Source organism: Mastigoproctus giganteus, chromosome 9 (assembly GCF_048544385.1).
Source record: "Mastigoproctus giganteus isolate SK-2022 chromosome 9, ASM4854438v1, whole genome shotgun sequence".
In the NCBI taxonomy this organism is placed as follows: domain Eukaryota; kingdom Metazoa; phylum Arthropoda; class Arachnida; order Uropygi; family Thelyphonidae; genus Mastigoproctus; species Mastigoproctus giganteus.
Window position 1 is genome coordinate 34953546 of NC_143583.1, and position 19674 is coordinate 34973219.

General features: G+C 38.8%; 1 protein-coding gene across 1 annotated transcript in view; it reads left to right on the plus strand.

Moving 5' to 3' along the window:
* Nucleotides 1–19674, plus strand: part of LOC150080142 (proprotein convertase subtilisin/kexin type 7-like) — a 214815-nt gene that overhangs the window by 103827 nt on the left and 91314 nt on the right. The window lies entirely within an intron of this gene.

The window sequence follows — 19674 nt, forward strand, 5'->3', positions numbered from 1 at the left end:
TTAACATCATCTGCAAATTTAGACATCATGCCCTCTATCCCTTCATTAATGTCGTTTATGAAAATTAAAAACAACAGTGGTCCCAATACTGATCCTTGGGGAACCCCACTTCTTACATCAACCCAAACTGAGCAATAACCATTTATCACAATCCTCTGCCTCCTACCCTGAAGCCATCCAGCTATCCATCTAAGGATTTTCCCTGTGATTCCAACTTGTTTCGGCTTATAAAGTAACAATTCATGTGGGACTGAGTCAAAATGCTTTGCTGAAATCCAAATAAACAATGTCAAAATTATTCCCTAAATCTAGCTCTTGGGTGACCCTGTCAGAATAGCTAACCAGATTAGTTAAACATGATTTTCCCTTTACAAAATCATGCTGAGTACTTTCAGAATTCCATTTCTATCTAAATGAATTGATCCTGAATTCCACACTTGATCATTGTCTCCATGATTTTCCCTACTATTGAAGTTAGACTAACCGGCCGGTAATTTCCCACTTCACTCTTAGAACTGCCCTTATGTTTGGAGATACATTGGCACTTTTCCAATCAAATGGATTCATTCCCAAGTCCAGTGATGCTCTCATAATTAGCTTCAATGGTTCAATGCACTCACTTGCCACTTCCCTTAAGATTATAGGGTATGTGCCATCAATCCCAGGAGCTTTACTGGCCTGTAGGCTCGAAAGTGTTTTCATTAAATAATCCTGCGAAATTTCAACATCATTAATTAAATTTTTTTCAACTTGACTTCCATAATTTCTCATTGACGTAAAGGGATTTTCTTCTGTAAATATTGATGCAAAGTAACTGCTGAGTTCATCTGCAACTTCAGCCGGGGTATCTAATACTATCCCACGTCCATTACATAAGGATCCGATCTGATTTGTCCTTCTCTTCTTTGCATTTATATATGTGAAGAATTCATTATCCCCCCTCTTTGCTCTCTTTGCCAGCAATATCTCATAATCTGCCTTTGCCAGCCTAACATTTTCTGTGCCACTATTACAGATCAATTTGTAACTGTTATAGGCCTCAGTGCTTTTTATTGCTCTGTAACTTTTCCCTGCTGTCTTTTTCTGCTCAAGTAATCAGGCAGCTTCATTATTCACCCAATTTGGAATCCTCCTCATGGAGTATTTTTTTAGTGGTATAACCACATTCAAGGTTCTTTGATTAATGTTTGAAAGGTATACCATAATTCAATTGTGGGCGCCTCCATAGCCAGGTGGGAAGGAGCAGAATGCGTAGCACACTCTTCATGATTAAACCGTGGTTCGAGCCTGTCACCACCAAATACGGAGGATGCGGAAAGGTCAGGGAATGACCACCTCATATCCCAGAGCAATATGGCCTTAGTTGCTAATGCTCCTAAAAACCAAATAACAAACATAATTCAATTGTATTCACTTTCTGTGAGATATCTATCCAGTTAATAGTGGCCATGTAGCATCTTAAGCCATCATAATTTCCTCTCCTGAAATTATAACTGATTCCTTTTCCTTTTACTACTGCTACTGCTCTTCATTGCCCACCGTTGAATTCCGTGATCACTTCCTGCTAGGGCACCTCTGTAGCCAGGTGGGAAGGAGCAGCAGCGGTTTCTAATCAAGAAACCCGGTTTCTTGATTAGAAACCCGGTCTAATAAAGAAGCACTTGCTTCTTGATTAGACCGGGGTTTGAGCCCGTCACCACCAAATACGGAGGATGCGGAAAGGTCAGGGAATGACCACCGCATATCCCGGAGCAATATGGCCTTAGGTGCTAATGTTCCTAAAAAAAAAAACCGAAATAACAAATAACTTCCTGCTACTGATTCATGTACTGTCACCCCTATCATGTTATCTGGTTCATGGGTGATGATGAGGTCTACAGTATTCTTTTCCCTATTACTTTCCCTGACATGTTGATACAAATAGCAATCATCCAGTTGATTTAAAAATTTTGTCCCCCATTTGGAGTTTTCTTCCCATTTGCTCCAATCAATTAGAGGCAAATTAAAATCACCCATAATGAGACATTCACACTTACTTGCCCATTCCACTTGCATGGAGAGGCTTTCATTATAATCTTCACAATCACATGGCCTGTAGGTTACCCCCACTCTCATTATACCTTTGCTTCCAGCTATCCCACACCATACAGATTCTATACTAACATGCGGAACGTCTGAATCCGGGAAAGCTTTCGTCATGCTTAGGCTGCTTTTGATAAGAAGCATGACCTCATCATCCCTTCTGTCTTCCCTATCCTTCCTAAATATGTTTTATATACCACTGAAACTCATCATCCCCTATCTCCCAGTGGCACCACTGTTTCCGTAAGCCCTATTATGTAAGCATTACTTGTTCTAACCAGCAGTTCGAATTCACTCATTTTATTGATGACACTTCTGACATTACTGTATAAATAATAAATAATTCGAATTCACTCATTTTATTGATGACACTTCTGACATTACTGTATAAATAATAAATAATTCGAATTCACTCATTTTATTGATGACACTTCTGACATTACTGTATAAATAATTGAGACTTGGTGTTCTTGTATAGTTAACTACCCTGACACACCCCTTAAAGTTATTTAAGCTTGCTTCCCTGGCATTAGCTGTCCGGGAAGCGAGATTAAATAACTTTAAGGGATGTGTCAGGGTAGTTAACTATACAAGAAATACTCCTCCTCGTGGAGTATTTTTTTAGTGGTATATGCATATTCAAGGCTTCTGTGATTAATGTTTGAAAGGTTCACATATTTGGAAGATGGAGGAGAACCTGTGTGGAAGTGATCACTTCCTTGTGATAACCTCCCTAATTAGTTCAGGACTTTTAGGTTACCATGGTGGAAGATTGTTCAGGTTGACTAGAATGCCTTTCAACATCTGGCAGAGTTTGATGAGGTCTACAGTATTCTAAAATATTGTTCATGCAACTGAACTGCCATCCTGAAAACATCTATCCAGTTTTAGCCATTTCCCATAGCAATATATATGCATAGCAGTAAAATAAGGCTCAGAACAAAGCTTGGTGGATATTCTTATGAAATTCTACCATGGCTAATAATATAATATAATAATAATCCTTTAAATGTGCACAAGCCAAAACATGCCACATTCACTGAGTCAAAAGGAATTGTGGATCTGTTTCACATCATTTATTATTCAGTCCACCAGCACTAAGGTGATCTGGGTTAAGGGAAATGAAGGGAAAATATACATCTCAGCTCTCACTGATCCTAGAGTATGATGGATGCACTATTGCAGAGACAACTGCAATAGGTAATGCTGTAGGGGAAATATTTTCTAACATTTCTGCAACCAGATGGGTAGGAGCAGCAGTGCGTAGCACATGCTTCTTGATTAGACCGGGGTTTGAGCCCGTGATCACCAAATACGGAGGATGCGGAAAGGTCAGGGAATGACCACCACATATCCCCGGAGCAATATGGCCTTAGTTGCTAATGCTCCTAAAAACCAAATAACAAACAAACTAACAAACATTTCCGCAATATCACCTTATACCCCAGAGTTCCTGGTTCTGAAACAAAAGAATGAAAAACAGGCCTTAGTTTCAAATCGAAGAACCTTCATCCTTACAATGGGACGTTTGCTATACAAGAGCTAAAAAGAGCTTTAACTCTTGCTTAGGCAAATGCTGTTGGCCCAGATGTGGACATGTGTATATGTAAAGGGAGGCTCCTAGAACGTCAGTTCAACTCTGCCACATATCTCTGTGAAGAACAGTATCAGTAGAAATGGGCGAGATATGTGTGTGATGTAGGTTTGTGTGTGTTGTGTGTGTGTTCTATTCTGGCCTCTTGGCTATCCAGAAGCATCAGTCACCTGGACAGATGATTCTGTATACTCGTCCACACTATGGAAAGGTGGACCAGTTCCAATAGTGCTCGTACTGTCCCAATTCGAGACACTGACCCACCTGATGTAGCCAAAAGGTGGGCCAGATCCCTCTGGGGGCCTGCTCCAGAGGAGGAGGAAAACAATTTTTTTTTTGTTCAGTTATACGTTATATACAAAATTAAAACAAATGAGATTACAATCAGTATCGAATGAGGTTCTAATTGAGGTCCCATTTCAAGACCATGAGAACAATTATGAGGTAGTGATCCCAATCCCAGATGATCCAGAAGAAGAAACTATAGATAACAGGTTCCGACTTTTCTCAAAAACTTCTCTGGCAAAAGTTTTAAATGTCCGAAAAATCTCAGCATTCTGGATAAGCACAGTTTCGTGGCCAGGCTGTAGAACACAATAATTTGTGAGAGTTCTTCTCTGATCCTTGTAGTTAGTACATGAATACAGTACATGATCCCAATTCTCTGTCTCACCACAAAGATGGGGTAGCCAACTTGAATCTGAAGAGTCGCTGATTTAATGATCTGTGTCCTGTGGTCAAGTAAGACATGTATATTGATGGAAAGCCATGACTGTACTTTTTAATTGTGAAGAAAAGTCACTTCCGGGAAGAGGCATCTTGTCACCAATCCCATAGAGGTTGTGTCCCAGCGGGTCTGCCACTCATTCAATAATTCATTCCAGATTCTCTTATTTCATTAGCATTAGTAGAGGCATATGATGCAAGAAAGCAAGCTTATGCAGCATCAGCCAAAAAAAAAAACCCTTCCACTTCACCCCTCCGTTCTTCCGAAATACCTGTCCAGCTGAGCTTTAAATTTATTTAGGCTATCAACTTCCACAACAAGGGATGGAAGTCTGTTCCACCAACCAACTACCCGCTGGTTAAGGCAAATTTCCGCACATCTATCCTACATCTGTCTTTCCTCAATTTGAATTTATGTCCTCTCAGGTGATTATTCTGAACAAGAGGCAGTATCCCATCAGCATTGAGATGCTCAAACCATTCAAGGCTTTGTACACCTCTATCAGATCACCTCACCGGTGCCTAGTCTCCAGACACTGTAATTTTCAAAACTTAAGCCTTTCTTCGTAAGAGCAACCCTTCGTTCCGTTCACTAACTTCGTTGCCCTTCTCTGTACTCGTTCCAGCAGCTCTACATCCTTCTTGAAATGAGGCCTCCAAACCTGTATACAGTACTGAAGGTGCGGCCTGACCATTGCCTTATACACTTCCCTATCCCTGCTAGAAAAATTCCTGTATATCATTGATAAGACACCGTGAGCTACTCTTGCAGCTCGTCTGCACTGCTCAGAGAACTTCATATCTGCCTGCACAATTACCCCCAGGTCCTTTTCATTCTCCACTACTGTCAGTGTAGTACCACAGAGTTGATACGTTGCTCTGGGGTTGCTGTTTCCCATATGTAGTACTTTACATTTGTTAATGTTAAACTTCATTTGCCACCTCTCAGCCCATCTGCTCAACCTTTCCAGATCCTGTTGTAGCAACATAGCATCAGTAGCATCCTTAACAACCATGCCAACCTTTGTATCGTCTGCAAACTTGGACATTAAACTTGATATACCATCATCAATATTATTTATAAATACAGAAAACAACAATGGACCCAACACTGAACCCCACTAATAACATTAGTCCACAATGAGCAGTGTCCATTAATTACCATTCTCTGTCTTCTACCACTCAACCATCCCTTTATCCATAGCAACAATTTGCCACCAATGCCACACTGCTCCAATTTGTGCAGCAGTCTTCCATGTGCAACAGTATCAAAAGCCTTTCTAAGATCCAAAAATATAATATCAAAGTTATTCCCAGCATCCAATTCTTTTGTGACTATATCATAGTATCCAATCAAATTGGTCAGGCAAGACCTTCCCTTAACAAAACCATGCTGTGTCTGAGCTATAACTGAATTCTTGTCAAGATGATCCTGCAGTGCTCTTTAACCAGTGCTTCCATTAATTTTCCTGGAACAGAAGTTAAACTCACAGGTCTATAATTACTTGTGTCAGCCTTTGATCCTCCTTTGTGAATTGGGGTTACATTTGCACATCTCCAGTCTGTGGTACCTCCCCTGAGTTCAAGGAAGCTCTCATAATTATGGCTAACGGATTGCTTACTTCCTTTGCTGCCTCCTTTAATATAACTGGATAGATCCCATCCACCCCAGATGCCTTTCTTGTATTTATCTTCAACAATTTCTCCTCCACTTTACTCTCAATTATTATTACAAGATCATCTAGCTCACTGCCAGTGTTTACTTCATCTATGGCATTCCCCTTCCTGAATAACTCCTTATGTGTGAATGTAGTTGCAAAATATTGATTTAGTTTGTTAGCTACCTGAGTAGGATCATGAACAGTTGAACCATCGATGTGAAGTGTACCAATCTGATTCATCCCCTTCCTTCTAGAGTTTACATAAGTAAAGAACTCCTTGCTGTTTTTCTTTGCATCCCTTGCCAAATATTTCTTGTAATCTGCCTTCGCCTGCCTAACCTCCTTTGTAACTTGGTTACAGATCAACTTATATCTATCATAGGCTTCTGTGTCACGTGTTAATTTATATGTATCCCATGCATTTTTCTTCTCTGCCATATGTCTCATTAGATCATCTGACATCTATTTAGGCCTGAACCTTGAACAATATTTCTGAGTTGGTATGTAAAGCCTAGTAGCTTCCAAGATAAGTTCTTTGAATGCTTCCCATTTTGAGTTAGCTGTTGGTAACATCACTAGTTGGTCCCACTGTATAGACCTTAAATAATGTCTCAGACCATCATAGTCGCCTTTACGAAAGCAATAACCCTTCCCTTTACCCTGATGGTAGTTACCTCCTTGAGTAAATCCCACTTCAGCACACTGTGATCACTGCCACCTAGTGGTTCCTGTATCTGCAGATTCTTAATGCATGAGGAATCACTACTGATAATCAAATCAAGAGTATTGCTCCCTCTAGTTGCCTCCCGAACATGCTGATGTAAAAAACAATCATCCAATAAATCCCCAAAAGCCTTGCTAGTGTGCGAGTGACCAACCCACAAATTCAAGTCAATATCTGGGAAATTAAAACCCCCCATTATAAGACTCTGATTTACTGGCCCACTCTATGCTTGATATCCTGCTGATATCCATGCTTGATATCGTGCTGACAGTCAATAGTGATTCCCATAAGCTCTGTCGGGATTTGCTTCTTTAACCTGTAAGATAATCGTTTAAAGATTAAATGTAGGTCTAAGGGCAGAACTCCAGCTAAGACGTAAGATGGGGGTCGACACTGTTACTATGGATAATAAAATTGTTCTCTGCAAAGAATATAACTTGTTTCTAATTCTAACAATTAATGCTCTGTGAAACCAGTCGCCGGCGGCATAGGTGGCCATTGTGATAAATGCTACATTATATTAAAATTTTAAAGTCCTTCTCGAGACCCCCCACTCAAAAATTCTTGTTAACACTAGCAAAGTTCTTGATTTTAATTGTCAAGTTAGTAACATGTGTCATAAAATTTAGCTTTCGGTCTATTGTTACTCCAAGCATTTTAGTTTCTGTGACAAAAGGAAGACGAACATTATTGATTTTAACTTGAGGAGGACGAGAGATATTTAAATTTTTTCCAAATACCATCATCTTTGACTTCTGAGGGCTAATCTTTAGCTTGTTAAGAAGAGTCCATTTATATAGGTTCTGAAGTGTACTATTGGTAACAGATTCCAACTCAGACTGAGTATTGCAGCTGAGGAGGATAGTCAGGTCATTGGCGTAGGCTATAATCTTAACATTTTCAAAGGTTCTAGAAATCCACTGCTGCAGGACCATGTCCAGACAAGAGATCCCAAGATAGATCCCTGGGGACACCCTCGCGAGACTTGCCTAAAAACTTGATTAAACTTAGATTTTACGGTTATTACTCTGTTGTCAAAATAGCTCCGGAAAAGGAAGTATAGTTGTAGAGGACACTTGGCAATAAGAAGACATTCAAGGGCTTTCCCACCAAAGAGAATCAGAAGCACCCTCCAAGTCAATATATATAGCTAAAACATATTTCTAAGTTGAGTTTTCCAGATGAGCAACCAGGTCTACCAAAGCATCCTTGCAGGACCTGCCAGTGCAGAAACCATATTGGTTTGGAGATATTAAATCCTGCAGTTGTAATAGGTTGTGTAGATGGATAGCCATAAGACTCTTCATTAATTTTCCCAAGTTTGCCAAGAGCACTGTTGGTCTGTAAGACTTCGGATGAAATGATGGTTTGCCAGGCTTTTTTTTATGAGTTTGACCAGTGCGATTTTCCAAGCCTCTGGAAAAGTACCCTTCTGAAGGCATTTGTTAAACAAAAACAGAAGTATTTCAGGTCTTAGTTTTAGGACCCTTAATATAAAGGTACTTTCAACAAGGTCCATGCCTGGACTTTGTCAACGTTCCATTTTTGAGCAGCTGTGTTCAATTCAAGCAGATTAAAAGGCTCACTCTGGATGTCAGCACTGTAACTGGAGTTAGCAAGACTAGTCCGTGAATGATCTAAAGAATTGGAGGCCACATCATCCACTGGAAACAGACTGTCTAGTATAGCATTAACACTATCTGCCCAATTTAGGTTTGTCCAGATGGCATCCATTCCGAAATGATTAAGCAACTTTCACTAAAATCTATGGATAACCTGCTCTTTCTTTATAACAGAAATTTTCTTGAAGCACAGTTTCTGGATGCCTGACATAAGGCAAAACCATTCTTGTTTTGCTAAGCCACAAAAGGATCCTAAAATTCCTACCAATGACTTGTTGTTCTAAACAGCTGTTTGTGCAAAATCCTGGACAGAATGTTTAATGCTCATCTGGTATGATGGTTGTTGTTGTTGTTGGTATTGGATTTAACGACACAAGGGCTACTAAGGCAAAATTGTGTCTGTTTTTTGTTTAGACTGAAGAGAACAAGAAGCATAATCTGGTATGGTATTTAGAATCAAATGACCTTCTCTCCAACATGCAGTGTATCTTCTGAAAAAAAGGTCCACTCTGGACCATTTAATTAGACTGGAAACATCCATCTGGAATGCTTTCATAAAACGAGAACATCTGGTGTCTATGTATTTTTTATGGAAGAGTGTGATATAACTTGAGATTTGGCATTTAAAAGACCTATATAGCTTCGGTCTTAGAGGTCACTTTTCCATTTTTATTATAAACTTTTTATTCAATTGGTGTTTCCAAGTTCATGTAGGAGCCCCACTCTCTCTCTCTCTCTCTCTCTCTCTCTCTCTCTCTCTCTCTCTCTCTCTCTCTCTCTCTCTCTCTCTCTCTCTCTCTCTCTCTCTCTCTCTCTCACACACACACACACACACACACACACATCCATCATCTCTTTTGCCAAGTGGAGGGAGTACTCCAAAGATCAGTTTTAAGTATTATGCTTTTCAGAATCAAAGTAAATTCTATCACACAACAACTTCCTCCATCTGTAAATAGTGCCCTCTATGTTGATGACTTTAGCATATATTTTCAGTCATGCAACGTGAGGGTTATTTGAAAGACAATTGCAGCAAGCAATCAATCACTTGAACTCCTGGGCACTGGCTAATGGATTCAGGTTCTTGTCACAAAAGACCGTTTGCATCCTTTATTGTTGTAAGTGTAATTTTCATTCTGAATCTGAATTGAGGCTTGGACAAAAACGCTATCCTAGTAGCACTAGGCACAAAATTCTTGGAATTTGGTATTTGATAAAAAGTTGACCTTTCTTGAACATATCCATCAACTCCATACAAAGTACATGAGAGGCTTGAATATTTTCCATGCTGTCTCCTCTACTTCTTGGAGTGCAGACTGATTCCCCTTAATATGTATCTACAGTGCACTTATGTGATTTAAACTAGATTACGGATACCAAGTATATGCATCAGCCAGAAAAGTGTCCTTCAATGGCTGTATCCCATCTGTCATCAGGTTATCCACATTGCTACTGGAACATTTTGAACATCTCCTCTCCAGTGACTGTATGTGGAAGCAAATGAACCATGGAGCAGGTTCTTCCTGAATGCATAATATACACTGCAGCACTGCACATTATAGAGTTTGACTTGGGTCACAGTGAAACTGCCAATACCAATGGTTTTTATATATCCCAATTCTTTGAGTATATTATAGGCTTTATTAGCTTTGAGATACAATTCTCATCCAGTCCTATCTCGGGTTCAGCAGAAGATACATTCTCTGTGTCTATCTGTCTCTCTCTCTCTCAACATAAATTTGATATCGACTTCTGCTGGATTCCTAGCCACATTGGGATTAGGGAAAATTATTTGGCTAATACTACAGCCAAATCAATAATTCACACTAATAATCATAACCGGTACTAATTTAAAAAATAATTATCCATGATTTATTCACATAAAGGTTATAAAATCAACAACAATAAATCATTAATACTGCTGAATTTGCAAATGAGGGATTGTTATACACAGTACAAATGCAACGGAAACCTGAAAACGTCACGAAACTGTAAGACAAAATCTTACAAATATATTTCTCTTAGTAAGTCTGGCATGTGTGGAAGTAAAACACTTAAGGAATAATGAAAACATCATTATGGAAATATTTCCATTAGTGGCAGTAGGCCTGGTAGTGCAATTAAGGAATATGGTGAACAATGGTATGGCCGGTGCAGAAGGGTTAAAATTAAAAGCTTCTGCACAATAGTTGAATCCCTCTATTACACTGCTACTTGAGGATGCGACACTTAGTGCATTTTGGGAAAGGGTGTCGGTATGGAGCAGTTCAAAGGTATTGTGAACAGGTGATCTTGAGGTAAAAGATGAAAGCGTTTTGTTGTGTGGGAAAAATATTCTATTTTTGCCACCAAAGGAAGAAGAGTGATTTTAAAGACTAACACTATGATTGGGTCAGGTTTAAATTTGATACGTAAATACGTGCATTGCACATACGAGATAAGCTTGCATATAAAATAGTACAAGGGGCGATTCTGACTTGCAGTCAATTCAATAAATAAATAAATGAGAAGGAAATAAATAAGGTGCTTTTACCAAAATAGGGGTTTGTGGTTGTTGTTCGGAGGGGTTGCAGACTTCCAGTGGTGGTTCATTTTGGGTCTGGGAGTGTCCAGCAGTTAAGGGTTCCGTCGGGCACATTCCTGTGCTAGAAGTTAATCCGGAAATTGAATTACAAGCCAATCAGATAGTGCCCTGGCTTCTACTAGTGCTGTGATAATTTCCTTCAGTATTAACAGAGAACTGTTCTCGAAATCCCGAAATAAGGCAGTACTGGAAGAGCTATACAGCAGAGATGCAGAGTTCAACTAAGGAGAGAGAGAGACATCACTGCACTCCGTGGAAGGAGTGCGGTGGAAAATCATAACAATGGCCACTGACGTTAATATTAGGGTACAGGGAAATAAAAATTAACAAATAAATAAATCCCCCCCCACAACTTAGATTTGGTTTCCGCACCAAGCTTAACCATCAGATCCTTTCTTTCGTTAATACGGATATAGTGCCATAAAAAGTCAAAAAAGAAATATTTTTTATTTTTGATAAAAAGGAAATAAGATTTTTTGAAGATGAGGGAATAAAGGGGGGGGGGATTAAACTGCAACACGTCTGCTACTATCTCAGTACAAAACACCAACCAGTACAGAATCCAAAACAACATTTTCTGCCACTAATTAAATATGTACCAACATTAGATCCAGTTTAAACGATAACACTATTGAGTTTCTTAAGGGCTCATTTTATTCGGACAGGTAATGTGGATGCTAATTTTTTTGTTTTTAGAATAACTGTATGTTTAATAATTTTTGCTAGAATATTTATTATTATAATAAAAGTTTGATTTAAAATGTGAATACAAGTAATTACTTGTTTTTCCCTTACTTTTATTGCACCTAATCGTTATCAAAATTTATTGCAAAAAATTTCTTTTTTTGGAAAGCCGGTATTAATACCGGTATCCCAGTTTCGTAAATTAAAAATACTGAAATACCAGTATTATGATTTTGACCAGTATTGTGAGCCTCACTGCAATGGTAGGATTGAAATGGACAGACTACAAATTAATTACACCAGATAAAGCCTCTAATTCAACCATGGCAATCTAGTCTGCACAGGAATCATAAAGAGGAAATTGTTTTTGCTTGGCTCTGCATAGGGCACAGTCATTTGATACATTCCTTTTTGCTGAGCACCTTGAGCCTCCTATACACGAGTCCTATGGCAATGTTTTATCTCTTAAACTTATATTAATTGACTGTACAGTATTTAATGATACACTCATTCAGATTTTATTGGACAGCGACAACACGTCTGCTGTTTTTAAATTCTTACAACTTATTAATTTATAAACATACAGTCGGACCTCTCTTTAATGCACTTCCATATAGTGAATTTTTCTATGTAGTGAACATTTTTGATTTCTCCTTGATCATTACATTGAAAATAGTTTCTGTATAACGAAAAAAAATTCAATATAATGAACTAATTTCAAGAGGCCCAGATACGCATTGTTTGCACCTCTGGCAATAAAGCCGATGCTGTGGAAAGTACGAATTAAGAGTTAAAAGGATTAAAAATCAATCACTTTAGCTTTTAAGAGCTAAAGGGATTAATTCCATGAATTAAGAGCTAAACTATTCTACAATTTAGTGTAGAATCCTGGGATAGGATAGCATGGGATAGAAAAAAATGGAAGATTTTGGGGGGTCTTTGCCCAGCAGTGGGTCAGAAATGGCTAGAAGGAAGAAGTAAAACTGATACAACCTATACACTACTCTGAGAAGTTGCACTGGTCAACTGCTATCTATGTGTCCACAGCCATTGCCAAAGATTAAGGCATATTCTCAATGTGGACATTGGCTCTGGTCAACCTGGTTTCTGCTATAAGCATCCTATTATAGAATTAGGAGAGAGATTTCCCTTTATCCCGGAAATTCGGAAATTGATCTGTTGTTTTGAAGGAATGAATCATTTACACTTTCACTAAATTTCACCTGTCTCTGTTTACATGGTAGGTATAAGTGGTCCCTAAATCAGTTTTGTTTTAGCTGCTGTGCAAGTAATCTTACAGCGTCTAAGAGGAAATCCTTGAGTGTAGTGTGAAAAAGTAGAAGTGCAGATCAAGGTGTTAAAAAAATAAAATGAAATTGCTTTAAAATTTGTTATTCTTGCCAGCAGTGTGTTAACAATTCTGAAAAACTGTTTCTATTTTCAAACCATTTGAGGAAACGAGTTCTAGTTGGAAGGGTGCGAAATTATGCCTGTGCAGAAATGTAGATGAAGCAGTTTTTAAGTGGATGAAGTTGATTTGAACTTCATTAAAGAGTGCCATGGCTTACTCGAAAACGTTATTTGTGAAGAAAGTGGAGTTGCAATCAAAAAAGGCTATACCCATTGGAAAGAAACAGTTTTGAAAAAAAAATTATGGAGGACTATGAGCTGAAAGACATATTAAACGTTGACATATTCGAGACAAAAACGTGCCAATATCAGGGCCATAATAAAAGAAAAGGCTATGGAGTATGCATATTTTCTGTGGCATAAAACATTCCAAGCCAGTTCTGGTTAGCTGGAGAAATTTAAGTGCCATGGCTTACTCGAAAAAGTTATTTGTGAAGAAAGTGGAGTTGCAATTGAAAAAGGCTATACCCATTGGAAAGAAACAGTTTCGAAAAAAAATTACTGACGACTATGGGCCGAAAGACATTAAATGTTGATGAAACATGTCTATTTTTTAAATTTTTGCCGAACGAGACACTGACTTTTAAAGGCGATAAGTGTTTAGGTGGTAAAAATAGCAAGGAGACAATTACAGTTTTGGTTAGGGTAAATAAGTCTGCTGTAGCTTGGTCAGGCGCGCGGGTGCACAAGTACACGTACCTTGAGTGACCGGGGTTCAAGCATGTGACTGCTGAATATGGTGCTGTTTCTTGTATTCAATCTATCATGCGAACTCCTCTGACTGTTTAGTTGTCCTGGAGTATAAACAGAAAATTTATTTATTTTTTTATTTTAATGAAAAATTTAAGTTTTTGGTAATAGACAAAAGTTAACAACCCCCAATGTTTCAAAGGAGTAAAATCGTTAGAGTTAGACGTCAACTACAACAAAAAATCCTGGATGACAACTGAAATTTTTGAGCAGTGGATTTAAATTTTAATAGAAAGATGACGAAAGAAACTGAAAAATTGTGTTGATTGTTAATGACTGCCCTGCCCACCTTCACTCAGTAATTTTGAAACTTGCAAGTGTGAAGCTTGTTTTCTTCCCTCCAAATATACCTTGTCTAAATTGCAGCCAGTGGACCAAGGCATTATGAAGAATTTAGCATTAGCATTAGCATTAGCATTAGTAGAGGCATTTGATGCAAGAAAGCAAGCTTATGCAGCATCAGCCAAAAAAAAAAGTAACATAAATAAATAAAAATAACCACTTCCACTTCACCCCTCTGTTCGTTCGAAATACCTGTCCAGCTGAGCCTTAAACTTATTTAGGCTATCAACTTCCACGACAAGGGATGGAAGTCTGTTCCACCCACCAACCACCCGCTGGCTAAAGGCAAATTTCCGCACATCTATCCTACATCTGTCTTTCCTCAATTTGAATTTATGCCCTCTCAGGTGATTTTTCTGAGCTAGAGGAAGAATCCCATCAGCATTGAGCATGCTCAAACCATTCAAGGCTTTGTACACCTCTATCAGATCACCCCGCTGGTGCCTAGTTTCCAGACACTGTAATTTGCAAAACTTAAACCTTTCTTCGTAAGAGAACCCCTTTGTCCCATTCACCAATCTAGTTGCCCTTCTCTGTACTCGTTCCAGCAGCTCTACATCCTTCCTGAAATGAGGCCTCCAGGCCTGTATACAGTACTCTAGGTGTGGCCTGACCATTGCCTTATACAAGGGAATAATCACCTCCTTATCCCTGCTAGAAAAATTCCTATATATCATTGACAATACACCATGAGCTACTCTTGCAGCTCGTCTGCACTGCTCAGAGAACTTCATATCTGCCTGCACCACCACCCCCAGGTCCCTTTCATTCTCTACCACTGTCAGTGTAGTACCACAGAGTTGATACGTTGCTCTGGGGTTGCTGTTTCCCATATGTAGTACTTTACATTTGTCAATGTTAAACTTCATTTGCCACCTCGAAGCCCATCTGCTCAACCTTTCCAAATCCTGTTCCAGCAGCATAGTGTTAGTAGTGTCCTTGACAACCCTGCCAACCTTCGTATCGTCTGCAAACTTGGACATTAAGCCTGATATACCATCATCAATATCATTTATAAATACAGAAAACAATAAAGGCCCCAATACTGAACCCTGAGGGACTCCACTAATAACATTAGTCCACGATGAGCAGTGTCCATTGATTACCACTCTCTGTCTTCTCCCCCTCAACCACCCCTTTATCCATAGCAGCAACTTGCCTCCAATGCCACACTGCTCCAATTTGTGCAGCAGTCTTCCATGTGCAACAGTATCAAAAGCCTTTCTAAGATCCAAGTATATAATATCAAAGTTATTCCCTGCATCCAGTTCTTTTGTGACTGCATCATAGTATCCAATCAAATTGGTCAGGCAAGACTTCCCCTTAACAAAACCATGCTGTGTCCTAGCTATAACTGAAGTCTTGTCTAGATGATCCTGCAGTGCTTCTTTCACCAGTGACATTTGAAGTGGTAGTACATTTGAAAATGTACTACCGAAAGCACATACTGAAAAAAATTATACTGAGAATAGAAACCACCCAACCTATATATTCTATTATAGATTTGCAGATGTGCATATCAGAGTTGGTAAAAGGGTGGAGTCAAGATGTGATGGAAACAACAATTAAGAATTGTTTTGCAAAAGCAGGTTTTGCTAAAATGCTAATTAACAGCGATGAGAGGGATGAACTACTACAAGACATTGATCAATCTATAAGAGTTCCAAGCCATGTTTGATCAGTGGAGAATTGTTCTTTACGAATTTTTGGAGTTGATAATGATGCCATAGTATCTGAATATCCAAGTGACTCCATTTTGGAGCGTATTTAAAGAACTAGTAACACTATCAACAATGAATTGGATGAAATGAGGACCTATATTAAACCTTCCAAACAAGAAATGTTGGCAGCATTTCAAACTTTGTGTGGAGGCATTCAGTGGGAAGAAAATGTGGCAAAAAATATATTTCAGTGTTTAAACTAATGCAAACATTTTTGTGAATGGTGTGGAGTAGAATCCAGTGTACAACAAAAAATAACCAAATATTTTATGACATAATTCTTAAAAGTGAACTAATACATTGTGTGCATCATGTAAGTAGTGATTTCTTAATTTGTATATATTGATAACTTAATTGCTTTAAAATGTTAGAAAATTTATTCATTCCCACTTATTTCTGATTTATTTCCCATCATTTAGTATATTTCTGAATTTACAGTATTTTTCATTGTTGAAAAGGTCATATTTCTTTATAACAAAATTTCTGTTTTAATGAATTTTTTGGAATTTTTTCAAGGAAATGATCGATTTTGTTATATAGAAGTCCGACTGTATGTATATAAAATACTGCATATATTTTTGATCTATATAAAATAGATAGACTTATATAATCTTTCAATGAGGTAACCTCTTTCAAAGGTTACTAGAACTTATTTTTTACATTTATAACTTTGCCTTGGTGCACGATAGCCTTTGTTGTTAAAATTTTACAAAATAAAACTTTGAACCTAATCCAATCATGTCTCTGATATTAGCATTAGCATTAGTACAGGCATATGATGCAAGAAAGCAAGCTTATTCAGCATCAGCAAAAAAAAAAAAAAAAAAAACCCTCCCATTTCACCCCTCCATTCGATCGAAATACCTGTCCAGCTGAGCCTTAAATTTGTTTAGGCTATCAACTTCAACAACAAGTGATGGAAGTCTGTTCCACCAACCAAGTACCCGCTGGCTAAAGGCAAATTTCCGCACATCTATCCTACATCTGTTTTTCCCCAATTTGAATTTATGCCCTCTCAGGTGATTATTCTGAGCAAGAGGAAGAATTCCATCAGCATTGAGCATGCTCAAACCATTCAAGGCCTTATACACCTCTCTCAGATCACCTCGCCGGTGCCTAGTCTCCAGACTCTGTAATTTGCAAAACTTAAGCCTTTCTTCGTAAGAGCAACCCTTTGTTCCATTCACTAATCTTGTTGCCCTTCTCTGTACTCGTTCCAGCAGCTCTACATCCTTCTTGAAATGAGGCCTCCAGACCTGTATACAGAACTCAAGGTGCGGCCTGACCATTGCCTTATACAAGGGAATAATCACCTCCTTATCCCTGCTAGAAAAATTCCTGTATATCATTGACAAGACACCATGAGCTACTCTTGAAGCTCGTCTGCACTGCTCAGAGAACTTCATATCTCCCTGCACAATTACCCCTAGGTCCTTTTCATTCTCTACTACTGTCAGTGTAGTACTGCAGAGTTGATACGTTGCTCTGGGGTTACTGTTTCCCATATGTAGTACTTTACATTTGTCAATGTTAAACTTCATTTGCCACCTCTCAGCCCATCTGCTCAACCTTTCCAGATCCTGTTGCAGCAGCATAGCATCAGTAGCGTCCTTATCAACCCTGCCAACCTTTGTGTCGTCTGCAAACTTGGACATTAAGCTTGATATACCATCACCAATATCATTTATAAGTACAGAAAACAACAACGGACCCAACACTGAACCCTGAGCAACTCCACTAATAACATTAGTCCACGTTGAGCAGTGTCCATTGATTACCACTCTCTGTCTTCTGCTACTCAACCATCCCTTTATCCATAGCAGCAATTTTCCTCCAATGCCACACTGCTCCAATTTGTGCAGCAGTCTTCCATGTGCAACAGTATCCAAAAACCTTTCTAAGATCCAAATATATAATATCAAAGTTATTCCCTGCATCCAGTTCTTTTGTGACTGCATCATAGTATTCAATCAGATTGGTCAGGCAAGACTTTCCCTTAAAAAAACCATGCTGTGTCCGAGCTGTAACTGAATTCTTGTCTAGATGATCATGCAGTGCTTCTTTAAACAGTGCCTCCATTAATTTTTCTGGAACAGAAGTTAAACTAGTAGGTCTGTAATTACTTTTATCAGCCTCTGATCCTCCTTTGTGAATTGGGGTTACATTTGCACATCTCCAGTCTAGTGGTACCTCCCCCGAGTCCAAAGAAGCTCTTATAATTATGGCTAGGGGTTTGCTTACTTCTTTTGCTGCCTCCTTTAATATAACTGGATAGATCCCATCCACCCTAGGTGCCTTTTTTATATTTATCCTCAACAATTTTCCCTCCACTTTCCTCTCAGTTATTACAAAATCATCTAGCTCACTGCCAATGTTTACTTCACCTACGACATTCTCCTTCCTGAATAACTCCTCATGTGAGAATGTAGATGCAAAATACTCGTTTAGTTTGTTAGCCACCTGAGCAGGATCCTCAACTGTTGAACCATCAATATCCAGTGGGCCAATCTGATTTATCCCTTTCCTTCTTGAGTTTAAATAGGTAAAGAACTCTTTTCTGTTTTTCTTTGCATCCTTTGCCAAGGATTTCTCATAATCTGCCTTTGCCTGCCTAATCTCCTTTGTGACTTGGTTACAGACCAGCTTATATCTATCATAGGCTTCCATGTCACCCATCAATTTGTATGTATCCCATGCATTTTTCTTCTCTGCTGTATGTCTCCTCTGACATCCATTTAGGCCTGAACCTTGAACAATATTTCTTAGTTGGTATGTAAAGCCTGGTAGCTTCCAATATTAGTTCTTTGAATACTTCCCATTTTGTGTTTACTTTTGGTAACATCATCAATTGGGCCCACTGTATAGAATTTAAATACTGTCTCAGACCATCATAGTCGCCTTTACGAAAGCAAAAACCCTTCCCTTTACCTCTGATGGTAGTTACCTCCTTGAGTAAATCCCACTTCAGCACACTGTGATCACTGCCACCTAGTGGTTCCTGTATCTGCAGATTCTTAATGCATGAAGAATCACTACTGATAATCAGATCAAGAGGATTGCTTCCTCTAGTTGCCTCCCGAACGTGCTGATGTAGAAAAAATCATCCAATAAATCCACAAAAGCCTTGTTAGTGTGTGAGTGACCAACCCACAAATTCCAGTCAATATCTGGGAAATTAAAATTGCCCATTATAAGACTCTCTGATTTACTGGCCCCCTCTATTTCCCTGTACAGTATCTTATTATACTCATCAGAGTCATTAGGCCTATAGCACACTCCTACTCTCAATTTTGATTTTCCTATGCTTATGTCAAACCAAACTGACTTGACACTGCCCTGTCCATCAATGTCGACTGGCTTCACTTCCTTGGATTTTATGTGTTTCTTAACTAATAGCATAACCCCTCTTCTCCTGTCCTGTCTATCCCTTCTATACACATTGTATTCCCCAAATTCCAGTTTCTGCATTCCTTATATCTGTGTGACACCACGTCTCTGATATCCCAACAATATCTGCCTTTGATGTTTTGAGCAATACCTCAAATTCATCAAATTTATTTACCAAACTCCTAGCATTGGTGTAAATGCAAGTATACATGCACCCATTCTTAGCTGCTCTAACACAACCCATGTGTTTACTTGTTCCGCGATGACTCCCAGCAGTCTCTGAAATATCCTGTATCTTGTTTTCCAGGCTGCTGCTCATTTTAATAGAAGCAGTGCAAGAATCACTTTCACCTCTGCAGTGGCTACTGTTAAACTATTAGTCCTTGT